An 18,305-nucleotide genomic window follows, 5' to 3' on the forward strand; every position below is an offset into this window, starting at 1 on the left:
AAGAAATATATATGTATATAACATACTGCAATTTTAAGGCTATTTATTGATATATAACAACCTAGTAGAAGAACAAAATACAACTGAAATAATTTTGACCATGTTTTAGATAAATTACTGTTTAGGGTTGTTCATAATACATTTATAGGGTTTACCTCCAATAATGTGGTTAACGAAATACTGTGTTAATTTAGCATCTTATTCCGAATAAGGTTACTGTGATGTGTAATCAATTGGTCTAAAATTTGGTAAACCTTAACAACGTAATATATATTTATTATAGGCAGAATAATAATAATTCTAATTAATTGAAACTGTCATAAGACATAATGTTAGGCCTAGCGTATTTGTTGACCCTACATTTTCATCTAGTCTCCTAGAGATATTCAAGAATTAAAAGAATGAGTAACAATAGTATTCTAACCACAATATATTCGTCACATCTATTACTGACGACATGTTTCCCGTTTCCCAAAGAACCTGGAAAACTCTGGACTGGGTGAAACGTGTCGTCAGCAATGGATATGACAACATAGTGTGGTGGTAATACTATTATTATGCATTCTTCTAATTATTTAAAATATCCACGAAAGAATATATGTTAAAAACACAATAGGCCTAACATCACATCTTATGTAATATCGATGACCCACACTGTAAGTCAAAGCGTTGATAAAAAGTATTTTAAGCATCTTTAAGGCTGTGGTAAAATGTGAATTATAAATATATTTTCTTTACACTGTCAAACACGTGAAAACTTTTCTGCCAAGACAAATGTCACAGCTGAGCTTCTGGGGCAGCGTTCGACGTACTGGTTAGTGTCCCAGAATATAGATGGAGGGAGCCAACGTTTAAAACGTAATTCTACTAAATATTCTTTGAAATTTCAGCTGTTAATCTGTTGTAAAAAAATGACAGCCTTTCACATTATTTGGTTTCAGAATAAAGCCTTTCTGGTTACAGGTGCTGTTCTTTTCTCCATGTGGCCAATACTTCAAAATTATGGACAAACATATCTAAATTCTTGGCATGGCCAAGCGTGTTAAGGCGTGAAACTCGTAATATGAGGGTTGCGGGTTTGCAGCCCCGTCGCGCCAAACATGCTCGCCCTTTCAGCCGTGGGGGCGTTATAATGTGACGGTCAATCCCACTATTCGTTGGTAAAAAGAGTAGCCCAAGAGTTGGCGGTGGGTGGTGATGACTAGCTGCCTTCCCTCTAGTCTTACACTGCTAAATTAGGGACGGCTAGCACAGATAGCCCTCGAGTAGCTTTGTGCGAAATTTAAAAAACAAACAAAACAAACAACCTAGAAATCCCTGGCATAAACGTTCAAACCCCAGTGGCACAGTGGTATGTTTCAGGACTTACACTGCTAGAAGCCGGGTTTTGATATCCGTGGTGGGTAAAACACAGAGATATCCATTGAATAGCTTTGTGCTTAATAAACAAAATAAAATAAACCTGAACGTCCAGACATGAAATTCTAATTTACAGTACAGCATCCTTCCTGACAACCTGTTAACTAAATCAGTACAATAATAGCTTCGTAATATCGAATATATATCATTAACCACAGTGTGACACCATAATATTGTACATAAGGGTAATAAGAATAAGACAATCGGATTGTTGTAAACTGACAACAATACTTGACGTGTACATAAGGGTAATAAGAATAAGACAATCGGATTGTTGTAAACTGACAACAATACTTAACGTGTACATAAGGGTAATAAGAATAAGACAATCGGATTGTTGTAAACTGACAACAATACTTAACGTGTACATAAGGGTAATAAGAATAAGACAATCGGATTGTTGTAAACTGACAACAATACTTAACGTGTACATAAGGGTAATGAGAATAAGACAATCGGATTGTTGTAAACTGACAACAATACTTAACGTGTACATAAGGGTAATAAGAATAAGACAATCGGATTGTTGTAAACTGACAACAATACTTAACGTGTACATAAGGGTAATGAGAATAAGACAATCGGATTGTTGTAAACTGACAACAATACTTAACGTGTACATAAGGGTAATAAGAATAAGACAATCGGATTGTTGTAAACTGACAACAATACTTGACGTGTACATAAGGGTAATAAGAATAAGACAATTAGTTTGTAGTAAACTGACAACAATACTTAACGTGTACATAAGGGTAATAAGAATAAGACAATCGGATTGTTGTAAACTGACAACAATACTTAACGTGTACATAAGGGTAATAAGAATAAGACAATCGGATTGTTGTAAACTGACAACAATACTTAACGTACATAAGGGTAATGAGAATAAGACAATCGGATTGTTGTAAACTGACAACAATACTTAACGTGTACATAAGGGTAATAAGAATAAGACAATCGGATTGTTGTAAACTGACAACAATACTTAACGTGTACATAAGGGTAATGAGAATAAGACAATCGGATTGTTGTAAACTGACAACAATACTTAACGTGTACATAAGGGTAATAAGAATAAGACAATCGGATTGTTGTAAACTGACAACAATACTTAACGTGTACATAAGGGTAATAAGAATAAGACAATCGGATTGTTGTAAACTGACAACAATACTTAACGTGTACATAAGGGTAATAAGAATAAGACAATCGGATTGTTGTAAACTGACAACAATACTTAACGTGTACATAAGGGTAATAAGAATAAGACAATCGGATTGTTGTAAACTGACAACAATACTTAACGTGTACATAAGGGTAATAAGAATAAGACAATTAGTTTGTAGTAAACTGACAACAACACTTAATGTGTACATAAAGGTAATAAGAATAAGACATTCGGATTGTTGTAAACTGACAACAATACTTAACGTGTACATAAGGGTAATAAGAATAAGACAATTAGTTTGTAGTAAACTGACAACAATACTTAACGTTTACATATGGGTAATAAGAATAAGACAATTAGTTTGTAGTAAATTGACAACAATACTTAACGTGTACATAAGGGTAATAAGAATAAGACAATTAGTTTGTAGTAAACTGACAGCAATACTTAACGTGTACACAAGGGTAACAAGAATAAGACTATCAAATTCATCGTAGGGTAAATAACTTAACAATTTAACCATCTGACCTCAAATTTCATTGTCACTATTACAACATTTTAACTCACAGTTATTGTTTTAAATATAGTAATAATCTATTTAAAAATACACAGTTTTACTTAAAATATAACACAATTCTGCAGAGGATTACCGATTTGGTACAGTGATCAATCTCTTCTAATCTTTATGGTTTAATTGTATAGTCACTACTGGATCTCTCCTTTCATCAGTGTATAATTATAAAGTTACCAGGGAGCATTTTACTTTTGTATCGACTTTGATATTTATTTATTTTAAACCATCGTTTTTCAATATATAATTTTTTGTAATAATGGAAAATTTGGCCTGACCTGTACACGAATACAAAAACGGGAAAAACACATTAATTGCCGAATTTTAAACAATAAATTTTCTGCAAAAAATATATATGGTAAATATTTTAATCGAAACTGAAGTATCGCTCAGTGCATCTATTCATTCAAGTGCAAAAACTGTAAACTACTGTGTTGCGAAACCACGGGAATCGAACACTCAATCTCAGGAGGCAAAATTCAAAGATCCTAAAACTCACTAACAAAAAGCAGTGATTTTCAAACCGTTGTCCGAGTGGAGCCCTCCTTGCGGTCCACGGGTTCTCTTGATCAGTCGAAGTGGTCCAGGATATAGAGAGTTTGAGAACCAATTTCATAAAGCTATCAAAGTTAAGTTTATAAAACCAATGAATGACATTTTGAAAAACGTAAGCTGTTGAGCAACGAAAGCTTGAACCAAGAGAATATTCTACCAACAGTAAATATAAAAGATTATTTTTAATAATTTCGTCTTGACTTGACTCGCTGTCAATAGACTAAATAAAATTCATAAATACATGCACAAGTTATCTTTATCGATTCTAAAATTGAAATTTGTTGTTAGAATGTTGAATTATGATTGATTTAAACAACGAAAAATTCTTTACCGTAACAACTATCGGCCAGGCATGGCCAGGTGGGTTAAGGCGTTCGACTCGTAATCTGAGGGTGGCGAGTTCGAATCCCGATCACACCAATTATGCTCGCCCTTTCAACCGTGGGGGCGTATTAATGTGACGGCAAATCCCTGTATACATTGATAATAAAAGTGTAGCCCAAGAGTAGGTGGTGGTTGGTGATGACTAGCCACCTTCCCTCTAGTCTTACACTGTTAAATTAGGGACGGCTGGCGCAGATGGCCCTTGAGTAGCTTTGCACGAAATTCAAAAACAAATTAACAAATCGTATAAATTCGTGTTCTTGAAAATGATCGCTCTTGTCCTAAAACAAACCTCGAACCTTCTTTACTATGAAACCTGTATAAAACAAACCTCGAACCTTCCTTACTGTGAAACCTGTATAAAACAAACCTCGAACCTTCCTTACTGTGAAACCTGTAGGTTGTAATAGAAATTGTTTCTCGACAAAAATAAAACCCGCCATAAGTTCGAAAACAGCTGTAATACGATAAAACTGTCTCTATAACATTAGCTAATGAAACCGTGTTTTAAAATTGCTAGAAGTCATCTATTAGTTTTGATAACATCATTTAACTATTTAGAAGTCCCTTGTTGTATATCTTATTCTGTTAAATAAATTGTAGCATAGACGAAAGAATAATTACAACACAGTGTTTTGAATGTTACAGGAGACTTGTACAAGTAAAGTCAATATAAACCATCTCTTAACTAAAGTTGTTCTAATTACTTTTGTTATGAGACTACCGACCAGAGTGTAGCTTCTCAACAATTCTACTGAATGTTCAGTATTTGTTTGTTTTATCTCTGAATGAGCACAATAATAGTCTAAACGACGTAGATGAAAACGTGACAGAAGTGTGAAATACAAAAATATTAAGAAATTAGTTGTCTTTAGAAGCTAAAACAAGGAATCTAAAGTCCTGCATAGTAGCATTTTAGCTAATGTTGTAAAAACAGAATACACGTAATTTATGTATCAGACTTCTCGTGTCAAATTAGACTTATTTTAGAGTAAAACTAGTTAGGTCTGTACAACGCTTTAAAGCTGGGTGAACTAAACTTACTGGTATCAAATCAGAAAAAGAAAACCCTGTAGGACTCTATCAGAGTCCGGCAAATGAAAACTTACAGATTACAAAACCGAAAAAAACACGCAGTTGTCTATCAGAGACTGGCAAATATAAACTTACATATGCTGTCTAAACAGGAAAAGCCTACAGAAGTCTATCAGAGACTGAAAAATAAAAACTTGGAGTTATTGCTCAAAGAGTAAAAACAACAAAAATCTTTTTGAGATTCTGAATAAAACTAAGCAGATGTTCTTAAAACTTAAAAAATTACTATTACAGACTAGCAAATAAAGACCCTGAAGGCTGTTAGAACAGATAAAACCCATCATAAACTGTTCTTAGAAGCTTGCAAGCCTTGTTTAAACAGATTATAACTGAACACCTCCATCAAAGACTATTACATGAAAATGTCAGGTCTTGTTTAAACAGTCTTCCAGTTACTATTTGTATCAAATAAGACGGTCTTTTAACGCCACCATTTGTAACAAGTATCTTCCAATTACTACTTGTATCAAATAAGACGGTATTTTAACGTCACCATCTGTAACACGTGTCTTCCAATTACTACTTGTATCAAATAAGACGGTATTTTTAACGTCACCATCTGTAACACGTGTCTTCCAATTACTACTTGTATCAAATAAGACGATATTTTTTAACGTCACCATCTCTAACACGTGTCTTCCAATTACTACTTGTATCAAATAAGACGATATTTTTAACGTCACCATCTGTAACACGTGTCTTCCAATTACTACTTGTATCAAATAAGACGGTCTTTGTTAACGCCACCATTTGTAACAAGTATCTTCCAATTACTACTTGTATCAAATAAGACGGTATTTTTTAACGTCACCATCTGTAACACGTGCCTTCCAATTACTACTTGTATCAAATAAGACGGTATTTTTAACGTCACCATCTGTAACACGTGTCTTCCAATTACTACTTGTATCAAATAAGACGGTATATTTTAACGTCACCATCTGTAACACGTGTCTTCCAATTACTACTTGTATCAAATAAGACGATATTTTTTAACGTCACCATCTGTAACACGTGTCTTCCAATTACTACTTGTATCAAATAAGACGATATTTTTTAACGTCACCATCTGTAACAAGTATCTTCCAATTACTACTTGTATCAAATAAGACGGTATTTTTAACGTCACCATCTGTAACACGTGTCTTCCAATTACTACTTGTATCAAATAAGACGGTATTTTTAACGTCACCATCTGTAACACGTGTCTTCCAATTACTACTTGTATCAAATAAGACGATATTTTTAACGTCACCATCTGTAACACGTGTCTTCCAATTACTACTTGTATCAAATAAGACGATATTTTTTTAAAACTACATCGTTTGTGACAAGAGTTTTCTGATAATTATTTTTACCACAACAAACTAGTTTCAAATTTCCAGATGACCGTATCCATTGCAACTCAAAATGTTGACGTAACATAAACACGAAACGTGTAAAACGAATTCAAGCCAATGTTTCTTCCCATTATTGATTTTATTTATAAAACAGTAAACGCTGAATTTTGATATCATGTTTTTTTTTTTTTTTCTTTTCTCTCCACTTCTTTACATCTAACACGTGCAGGTCAGAGAAGGGTCAGCTTTCACAACTGAAGCACTGTTTACATTACACTTGTTCCTTCTGGTGAAAACAAACCATGGATAAAGCAGTTTCTCCTGCGAAACTGGGACCACTTAATCTTGTGTTCAAATAGAGGGCGTTGGCAGCTTGCCAATGAGTAATACATTTGTTTTATGAACGTATAAAAAAAATTGAAGAGGCGGATTCGGAAGTACTCCATTTTCTATCAGTCAAACGCAACAGAGCGCCAGATACCTAACAACAAAAATATTTATATTTACTGACTGGTATACTAGTTTATAAAAATAACTGTTGAGATGAAACTAGAAGTTAGCGTGTCACGCTGTGGATTGAAGGATCCAAGGTTCGAAACGTAATGGCTGCTGAACGTCGTTTGCACTTTCAGTTGTGGTCGCGGCATAAAAGTTACAGTTCAAGGAAGCGGATAAACATTTTCTGGCGTCGATATTTGAGCCGCACGAGTCTATGACACGACTTTTAATTCCGTGTGAACTTAAGTTTCCGCCCACACTGAAAATTCCAGTGATTGAGAGAAGGCCTGGCATGGCCAAGCGCGTAAGGCGTGCGACTCGTAATCCGAGGGTCGCGGGTTCGCGCCCGCGTCGCGCTAAACATGCTCGCCCTCCCAGCCGTGGGGTGTATAATGTGACGGTCAATCCCACTATTAGTTGGTAAAAGAGTAGCCCAAGAGTTGGCGGTGGGTGGTGATGACTAGCTGCCTTCCCTCTAGTCTTACACTGCTAAATTAGGGACGGCTAGTACAGATAGCCCTCGAGTAGCTTTGTGCGAAATTCCAAAACAAACAAACAAACAGACTGAGAGAAGAAATAGATTATATGAACCACGTAATGCTGAAAGCGTTTGTTTTCCCAAAGTTTTTCATCAAACTGGATGGATCTTAAAGCACATAAGAAATAGAGACTTATCGTTCAACCAGAGCGATAAAAATAAAACACTGGTATTAATTATCAAATATCCATTAATTTGGTGTATAATGTGCTACAAAAATTTATAGAACATGTTTATAAAATCCATTTTTCTATACAGCGCATATGGAAATTTACAAGGTTTGTGCCATTGAAGAAGGCATAATTACGAAATACTGACCAAGTAAATTAAATGTATCTTTGACATAGGAACGTGTTCATTGTAATTACAATGTTTGCCTGTAACGTATAGTTACTGACGATAATAGCAAATTTAAACTTCATAAAAGTTGTTTTGGTTTTAATGACGGATTTTTTCTAGTTCAGCTACACAGATTTAGAAAATAATATTCATTTTTTCTCACCCTGTAGATTGATGGATTGATTTGTGGAAATTCGCACAAAGCTACACGAGGTCTATCTGCGCTAGCCGTCCCTGAATTTAGCAGTGTAAGACTAGACGGAAGGCAGCTAATCATCACCACCCACCGCCAACTCTCGGGCTACTCTTTTTACCAACGAATAGTGGGATTGACCGTCACTCTATAACGCCCCCACGGCTGAAAGGGCGAACATGTTTGGTGCGACCGGGATTCGAACCCGCGACCCTCGGATTACGAGTCGAACGCCTTAACTCACCTGGCCATGCCGGGTCCCTTCCCATGTGAGAAGTTTGTTTTTTTTAAAATCAGGGAGGACCCTTACTTTGATCATATTTATCACAAATATAACAGAATATGTTTGGATCATTTGCACAACCTCTTGTTGCCATAGCGACGAATACATTACCTTGAAAAGAAAGCATTAATGTTAAAGTGCAAAAATGACAAGTCACGAGGGTCTGTTAACCGTTTATATATTAGCGGTGTGTCTCTCGGAGGTTCCAAAACGATCGATAAGATCCTCACGTCGCGATTGGTCTAAGTAAATCTATAGATAGTGGTTGTCAACATTTAAGTATAACAAATTGTGACTGAATTTCACTGAAAATAAGTCATTTATGAGATTTTGTGAAAAATATGTCAATGATGGAGAAAATGGATATTGTTTACAGATTCAAAGAAAGAAGAATTACAATAGAACACGTGCAAACTTGAAGACAATGAAATCATCTCAGACCTGTGTAATCTAACATACTGTAATAACGTACTTATTGTTATTACAATGTTTGCCTACGAGTTATAGTTGATACGACAGTAATCTATCATATAAAACATGCTATAATGATGTGTTCTTTGTTATTGTAATGTTTGCCTCTGATTTATAATTGCTCACGACAGTTATAAAACATATTAAACAAGCATTTCATTTTTTCTTCGTTCATTCCATGTTTAACATACCTAGCGTTCACCAATAGGCCTGACTTTACAAACAAACTACTTCTCCTGTAACATGAAATTAAATTTACTTACTATGTTCGTGTCTCTATTTCTTTATGGACAATAAACTCAGTATATATGCTAAAACGGCTCGTTTGGGTTGAGAAAATATTTTACGTGGAAGAGCGAACAACGTTTCGACCTTCTTTGGTCATCGTCAGGTTCACAAAGAAAGAAAGAGGTAACTGACCGGAAGTTGACCACATGTTTGAAAGGGGTTGTGTAACTGAGTGTCGGAATGTAGAGACGGGATGTTTGAATATATAATATTATATTATTTATTTTATTATATTAATATAGGTATAAAGGCGTTCCTTTATATTGGTATATTTTTGGTTTACGTTGTTGTATAAGTAAGGCTTCTTTAATTTTGCGTTTGTTTATGTTTGTTTCTTTATTTAGTATTTGAGTGTTTTCTATGGTTATGTTGTGTTTATTTGACTTGCAGTGTTCGAAAACGTGTGAAGGTGACTTTTATGTTCTTTGAATCTGGTTTCCTTTTTCTACTTGTTTCTCAAAATAGAAGTCGTGGCAGTTATCACATTGTATTTTATAAATAATATTGGGGTGTTTGTCAGTGTAGTTTTTACATAGTATAGACCTAAGTTTTGTGCCTGGTTTTTGAATAAATTTGGTATTAACTGGAATGTCATATTTTGTTACTAGTTTTGCCAAATGTTGATTATTTGTCTGCTGATGTCGGAATATATGGTATGCAGCTGTATACGGTTTCGTGATTTTTTGATTCGTAAGATATATTTACTTCAGTTGGTTGATTTTGCTTTCTGTCTAGGTGTGTGCGTATAATGTTTTCTACGGTTTGTGGAGGAAACTTATTGATGTTGATGAAGTATTGTTTTATTTTGTCTAATTCATCGTTAATTTTATCTGGTGAGCATAGTTTTATGGCTGTGTTTATTTGGTTTCTTAGTATGTTGAGTTTTGTTTTGTTTCATATGCTGAGTCCCAAGGAATGTATAGTCCAGTATGGTGATTTTTCGGTGGATTTCTGTTTTAAATTGTGTATCGGTTCTTGCAATTTTGAGGTAAGGAAATGATATTTGATTGTTTTCTTCTTGTTCACATGTGAAGTTAATGTTGGGATGTATAGAGTTAATGTGATTGAAAAAATTAAGTGTGTGTTCTGTAGATGTGAATCTTGCAATCGTGTAATCTACATATCTGTATCAGTTTGTTTTGTTTGTTTTGAATTTCGCACAAAGCTACTCGAGGGCTATCTGTGCTAGCCGTCCCTAATTTAGCAGTGTAAGACTAGAGCGAAGGCAGCTAGTTATCACCACCCACCGCCAACTCTTGGGCTACTCTTTTACCAACGAATAGTGGGATTGACCGTTACATTATACACCCCCACGGCTGGGAGGGCGAGCATGTTTAGCGCGACGCGGGCGCGAACCCACGACCCTCGGATTACGAGTCGCACGCCTCACGCACTTGGTCATGCCAGGCCTATCTGTACCAGTATAGTGGTGGATGTAATGCTGTGTTAACTGCTTATGTTTCAACTTGTTTCATAAAAATATTGGCTAGAACTGGTGATACTGGGTTGCCCATGTTTAGGCCATTTATTTGTATATAGTTGTGTTTGCTGAACATGAATTTTGTCTTTATCGTGGTAAATTTATGAGGGTTGCTAATTGGTTGGTGGGAATGTCTATAGTCACACGATTTAAAACCGAAATCCACCGAAAAATAAACAAAATCAAAAATCAACAACAATATCAATTGAATTTCGAAGTTAACCTTTGACCTATAGAAATAATTTAAAGTACTACTGGACGTTGATATTTCACGTAGATATCAATTGTGTTTCAAAATTAACCTTTGACCTTCAGAAACAACTTAGAAGTACTACTTTATGGATGGTTTGTTTCTGGTGCTAAATCGTTCAAACATGATCTGTTCACCACGTTTTCTATACAACTGTCGGTGCTAATTTCGAAGGAGTAACGTTAAAAAAAATTATGTCCAGACCAGGAAACACTGAATTAGCTTTCACTATTCACCGAGTGTATTCTATTTTTCATCTTTACAAACCTTATAATTTTTTTCAGCACTGACACAACCGATAAAACGATACGTACCATCTAAGCGCTTTTGTCAATGCGTGATCACGTTCTCACACCGCACGAGATTTCCACGTGAACAGAGATGACATCAACATTATAATTAAATTAGCATATTTTAACTAATTGTGTTGCTGATATTTGAAAAAAAACAAACGAAATCTCTTTGTCTCTTTATCTTCATCCTGGTTTTTATTTATCAAAACGCCAACGCTTTATTTAACTGGCAGTAGATGTAATGTTGAAAATTCATTTCTTAATTGTTTGAGGTTGTTTTTTATCTCCCTCTTTGATATGAACGAGGATTTTTTTAGGCCAAATTTTTGCACTAACTATTCTAGTTTAACTTTTATTATTATTTAAGTCTTCTTTTGTATTAATATTATTTTTGTTTGTTCGAAATTAAATACAAAGTTACACAATGGGCTATTTGCGCTTTGCCCACCACGCGTATCAAAAACCTGTTTCAAGCATTTTAAGTTCCATGGACGTACCGCTGTGCCACTGGGAAGGGAATATTTTATCTGTCTATCTAATTTTCAGTCTGTTAATATGTTTATCTGTCTATGAATACTTATTTATCTTTCTATTCCTTTGTTATTCTGGTAATTTATCTGGTTCTCTATCCCTTTTTCAAGTGTTATCGATTATTATATCTTTCTATTTACTAACCCACATATCTTTGTCTCTCTATCTGTCTAATTATTTTTACTAGTTTCTCAATTCATTTTTTTCTATCTGTCTATTTACTTATCTGCTGTTCTATCTCTCCGTGTCTTTCACCTGTCTAGTTATTTAACAGTAGCTCTGTTTGTCTGTCTATTTTGCTGTTTTAATATTTTTTGTCTACCAACCCATCTGTCGTTTTTCACCAGTCTGTTTGTCTACCATTCCACACGTTTTAATTTATGTGTACTAATTTTACTAACATTCTACCTACTTACCCTTCTATTATCTATCTTTCTCATATTTAACTATCTTTATTTTGTTATTTATGTCTATCTACATATCTATCTTTTCCTGTTAGTCTCTCATTCTATCTATTCTAGTTGATGTTTCCTTACTTAGCTTTCTCTATTTACTTATTTATCTATTTTCCTCGTCTACCTACTTAATTAAACTGCTAGCTTCATGCTTTCGTCAACTACGTTTTTTTTTATCACAAACTAGACACATCGCAACATACATGTGAGAATCAATGTCGAATGTTGATTTAAAGTTGTCTTCAGAATTCCAATCATTTTTCAGCTCTGCTCGTTATAAGAACAGAGAGCTGAGTGTCGCCTAGTGAGAAAAATGTGTAGAAAGTAGAATAAAATGAAAACTATCGCAGTTTTATGTGAGTTTATCAAATACATTAGGCTTACTGAAAATATGAAACTATCAACGTTAAGCACAACTAGATCACAGCTAGAAATCGTCTGCTAGCAAAACTGACTGACGTGCGTACATGTTGGTACATTATTTATAAACGTCTTGTCGTTGTTGTACAAATAACGACAGGCCCGGCATGGCCAAGCGTGTTAAGGCGTTCGACTCGTAATCCGAGTGTCGCGGGTTCGAATCCCCGTCGCACCAAACATGCTCGCCCTTTCGGTCGTGGGGCGTTATTATGTGATGGTCAATCCCACTATTCGTTGGTAAAGAGTAGCCCAAGAGTTGGCAGTGAGTGCTGATGACCAGCTGCCTTCCTTCTAATCTTACACTGCTAAATTAGGGACGGCTAGCACAGATAGCCCTCGTGTAGCTTTGCGCGAAATTCAAAACAAACAAACAACTAGCGATAATTTTTCAGAACGATCAAAACTTATTTTTCCATGAAAATACAGTGAATATACACTGTTTTAGTTACCACTAGATGGAGTACCCGCCTCCTGGCAAAAATGCCCATAATAATTGCAAAACGCAAAATATGAAACTGCAAATTTTCTTGTATTTTTCCATAAACCAAAAACACGTGGATGCCAAATTTGGTAAAAATCCATCAGCAGGGAATGAATATAGTGGTAGAAAACGCGAAAACGCAAAAACACCCATACAAACCACAAACTTGAAAATTCTTATGTATCTCCATATGGATCCAAGGAGCCCCCATACCAAATGTGGCGAAGATCCATCTACAGGGGTGACGTAGTGGTAAAACTGAAAATTTGTACATACCCACGAACAGACCTAGTAAATCTCCACATCAGTTTGGGTAAATATCCATCCACACCCCACGAAGTAGTTACGTGGAAACGTAACGTTTATAAAAATACTGCTACTTTATAATAACAGAATTAAATGTTTAGTATGCTGCTTGTGTTTCTGTTTAAGTGATGAATTCCTCTGTCTGGCTTGAACATAGACACCTGGATACGAGAGAACCAAGTAGTAAATGAATAAAACCTTCGGACAAGCACTCCAAGTGATTGGCACGTGAGCACTCCAAACTAAAATCACAGTTTTGCGTGCCTTGAAAACCTGCAGTGACTTCAGAGTCACGTCGAAGAAGATATATCTCGTTGAATCAGATATTGAATGTAAAATTACGTATACGTTAAAGCAGATATACATTTTTAAAATAGCTTTAAAAGTATCAGTGACAAAGTTGGGTAAAATAATTGCGGTGTGTATCACTTTTTTTAACGACACGAGCGACTGAGATGAGTATTTTTCTACACGTGTGAGGAACATGTTATAAAAGCTACATTTTTATGGCACGTGCTTGCTCACATTTGATGATGGAGTGGCTATAAATCGATTTCAACATTAACAAGATAAAATGTTATAGAATGACGTCATAGGCACCGTAACGGATTGTCTTTTGCCGAAAACTAGCTTTTCTAAAGGTTCGTTTAGACGTAAAAGAAAAATAGACTTGTACGTATTTTCATACGTATTTGGTAACGCTCACTGAGCAAAAGCTAAACACAACCACAGAGGTATTGTTGTAATCTATATCACGCTAGCCAATAAATTAATGTCTATTTCCTTTTAAACCAGTTTGCTTATTAAAGTTTGTTGTAGAAAAGGATAGTAATGTTTATACTATACGTATTCTACCCTTGATGAAAACAAACCAAATCACAATATTTCACATTTATGTCTGACTTTACGTTAATCTAATCTTTCTAGACCACGTAGATCCTTGTGATTGTTTGTTTTTTTAATTTCGCGCAAAGCTACACGAGGGCTATCTGTGCTAGCTGCCCCTGATTTAGCAGGGTAAGACTAGAGGGAAGGCGGCTAGTCATCACCACTCACCGCCAACTCTTGAGCTACTCTTTTACCAACGAATAATGGGATTGATCGTCACATTATAACGTCCGAACGGCTGAAAGGGCGAGAACATTTGGTGCCACGAGGATTCGAACCCGCGACCATCAGATTACGAGTTGAACACCTTAACCCACCTAGCCATGCTGGGCCGATCCTTGTGAAACATCTCGTTTGAGATTTTTCTTTATTTAACAAACTTTGGTCCGGGCATGGCTCAGCGACTAGCATATTCGCCCTGTGAATCTAAATATCCAAGGTTCGAGACGTGATGACACTGAACACTTTTTGCACGTTAAAAAAAGAGTAACAGTCAATATAGTAATCCGTTACAAACAAAACAGACAAATCCCCTGTCTTTGGTGAGTGGTTTGAAATTATGAACAGCTATGTCCGAGCCATCGTAGTTTCTGATTTGGCCGTTTGAGACAGTCTCAAATTACTGCTCGATCAAACGTATTTTGGAGAAACCTTGTGAGCACTACTTAGACAACGTGACTCATCGTATCTCTAGTAAAATATGGTGTCACATCACATAAAACAAACGTTTTCTCTCTTTACGAACTTAGGCCTTTTAACCCCATACTATTTATATACTAATCTGCTCCTTATAGCTTTATCAAGAAGCTTACAACACAGTATGCTAATACTCTTATCACTGACAGTATATTACTTTCATGCTACCATGTGTTACTTTCATTAAAAGCTGTCTCAACACTAAAATCAAGGGTTCGGTTCCCCTAGCCCCATGTGGGTTTGCTATGTGAAATGACACACACTCATTAAAAGGTATTTTTTAAAAACTGTAAAATTCATAACACAAAAAAAACAGTCATTAAAATATCTGCACATCATTTATTTGTTATATGATATTAAATTAGCATTCGTTAGAGCCTTTGTTTCTTGTTTATCCGTTTCCTCTTACTAAAACAGTTTGTTTTATTTTGAATTTCGCACAAAGCTACTCGAGGGCTATTTGCGCTAGCCGTCCCTGATTTTGCAGTGTAAGACTAGAGGGAAGGCAGCTAGTCATCACCACCCACCTCCAACTCTTGGGCTACTCTTTTACCAACGAATAGTGGGATTGACCGTCACATTATAACGCCTCAACGGCTAAAAGGGCGAACATGTTTGGTGCGACGGGGTTTCGAACCCGCGTCCCTCAGATTACGAGTCGAGTGCCTTAACCTTCTGTCCTTGCGATGCCTAATAAAACAGCGAGTCCTGTTTCGAAGTTTAATGAAGTTGTTTTTCATTGCGAATTTTATCTATTATTCCAACAAATTCGCAACTGTATATAATTTTATTTCAAACTTCTGTTAGGAGTAGAGACAGATGGTTACGGCGATCACCTCGCGGGTTCTATACGTGTACCAACAAACATACTAACTTTTTCAGCCACGAGAGATTTTAAATTTGACGGTCAAATCCATTATTCTTTGGTAAAAAAAGTAACCTCACAGTTGACGGTGATTGGTGGGGAGAAGCTACCTTCTCTCTATTTTTCACTGCTGAATTAAGGACGGCTAGCGCAGATAGCCCTAGTGTGATTTGGCGCGAAATTCTAATCAAACCAATCTACCAAGGCGTACATGTCGAAATCAAGCAGGCCACCAATCACTAGACGTTTAGAATTGGTATAATATTCATAGTTTATAAATAAATTTATATAAATAGACTAAAAAATACATAAATAAAACCAATTCAAGAAAATTGTTTGTTTGATTTTTTTTACTTTCGCACAAAGCTACTCGAGGACTACCTGTGCTAGCCATCCCTAATTTAGCAGTGTAAGACTAGAGGGAAGGCAGCTGGTCATCACCATCCACCGCCAACTCTTGGGCTACTCTTTTACCAACGAATAGGGAGATTGACCGTGACCTTATAACGCCCCACGGCTGAAAGGGCGAGCATGTTTTGGTGAGACGGAGTATTTGAACCCGCGACCCTCTGATTACAGAGTCGAACACTTTAACATGCTTGGCCATGCCGGGCCCCTCACTTCATCAAAGTTCAAACACAAATATTGAAACAATACAATAATAGCAGATAGACTCCTACATAGTATAATAAATTACTCTGATAAAACTTGGATGAAAGAACGAACTACTATGCGAATTTAACAGTTACATTATGAAGATAGTCCTGCTTACATGATGAAGATAGTCCTGCTTACATGATGAAGATAGTCCTACTTACATGATGAGAGATAGTCCTGCTTACATGATGAAGATAGTTCTGCTTACATGATGAAGATAGTCCTACTTACATGATGAAGATAGTCCTACTTACATAATGAAGATAGTTCTGCTTACATGATGAAGATAGTCCTGCTTGCTAATGATGAAGATAGTCCTGCCATACATAATGAAGATAGTCCTACTTACATGATGAAGATAGTCCTTTTTACATGATGAAGATAGTTCTGCTTACATGACGAAGATAGTCCTGCTTACATGATGAAGATAGTCCTCTTACATGATGAAGATAGTCCTGCTGCATTGATGAAGATAGTCCTACTTACATGATGAAGATAGTCCTGCTTACATGATGAAGATAGTTCTGCTTACATGATGAAGATAGTCCTCTTACATGATGAAGATAGTCCTACTTACATGATGAAGATAATTCTGCTTACATGATGAAGATAGTCCTGCTTACATGATGAAGATAGTCCCTGCTTACACAATGAAGATAGTCCCACTTACATGATGAAGATGATAGTCCTGCTTACATGATGAAGATAGTTCTGCTTACATGATGAAGATAGTCCTGCTTACATGATGAAGATAGTCCTCTTACATGATGAAGATAGTCCTACTTACATGATGATGAAGATAGTCCTGCTATTACACAATGAAGATAGTCCTACTTACATGATGAAGATAGTCCTGCTTACATGATGAAGATAGTTCTGCTTACATGATGAAGATAGTCCCTACTTACATGATGAAGATAGTCCTGCTTAAATGATGAAGATAGTCCTACTTACATGATGAAGATAGTCCTGCTAACATGATGAAGATAGTCCTACTTACATGATGAAGATAGTCCTACTTACATGATGAAGATAGTCCTGCTTACATGATGAAGATAGTCCTGCTTACATGATGAAGATAGTTCTGCTTACATGATGAAGATAGTCCTACTTACATGATGAAGATAGTCCTACTTACATAATGAAGATAGTTCTGCTTACATGATGAAGATAGTCCTGCTTACATGATGAAGATAGTCCTGCTTACAATAATGAAGATAGTCCTACTTATGGCATGATGAAGATAGTCCTGCTTACATGATGAAGATAGTTCTGCTTACATGATGAAGATAGTCCTACTGATACACATGATGAAGATAGTCCTGCTTAAATGATGAAGATAGTCCTGCTTACATGATGAAGATAGTCCTGCTAACATGATGAAGATAGTCCTGGCTTACATGATGAAGATAGTCTTACTTACATGATGAAGATAGTCCTGCTTACATGATGAAGATAGTCCTGCTTACATGATGAAGATAGTTCTGCTTACATGATGAAGATAGTCCTTACTTTACATGATGAAGATAGTCCTACTTACATGATGAAGATAGTTCTGCTTACATGATGAAGATAGTCCCAAGCTTACATGATGAAGATAGTCCTGCTTACATGATGAAGATAGTCCTTACTTAAGCATGATGAAGAGATAGTCCTGCTTACATAGTTTAAAGATAGTTATGCTTACATGATGAAGATAGTCCTGCTTACATGATGAAGATAGTCCTGTTTACATGATGATAGTCCTCTTACGATGAAGATAGTCCTACTTACATGATGAAGATAGTCCTTGCTTAAGACAATGAAGATAGTCCTGCTTACATGATGAAGATAGTCCTGCT

This window comes from Tachypleus tridentatus, chromosome 10 (genome assembly GCF_004210375.1).
Source record: "Tachypleus tridentatus isolate NWPU-2018 chromosome 10, ASM421037v1, whole genome shotgun sequence".
Taxonomy (NCBI): domain Eukaryota; kingdom Metazoa; phylum Arthropoda; class Merostomata; order Xiphosura; family Limulidae; genus Tachypleus; species Tachypleus tridentatus.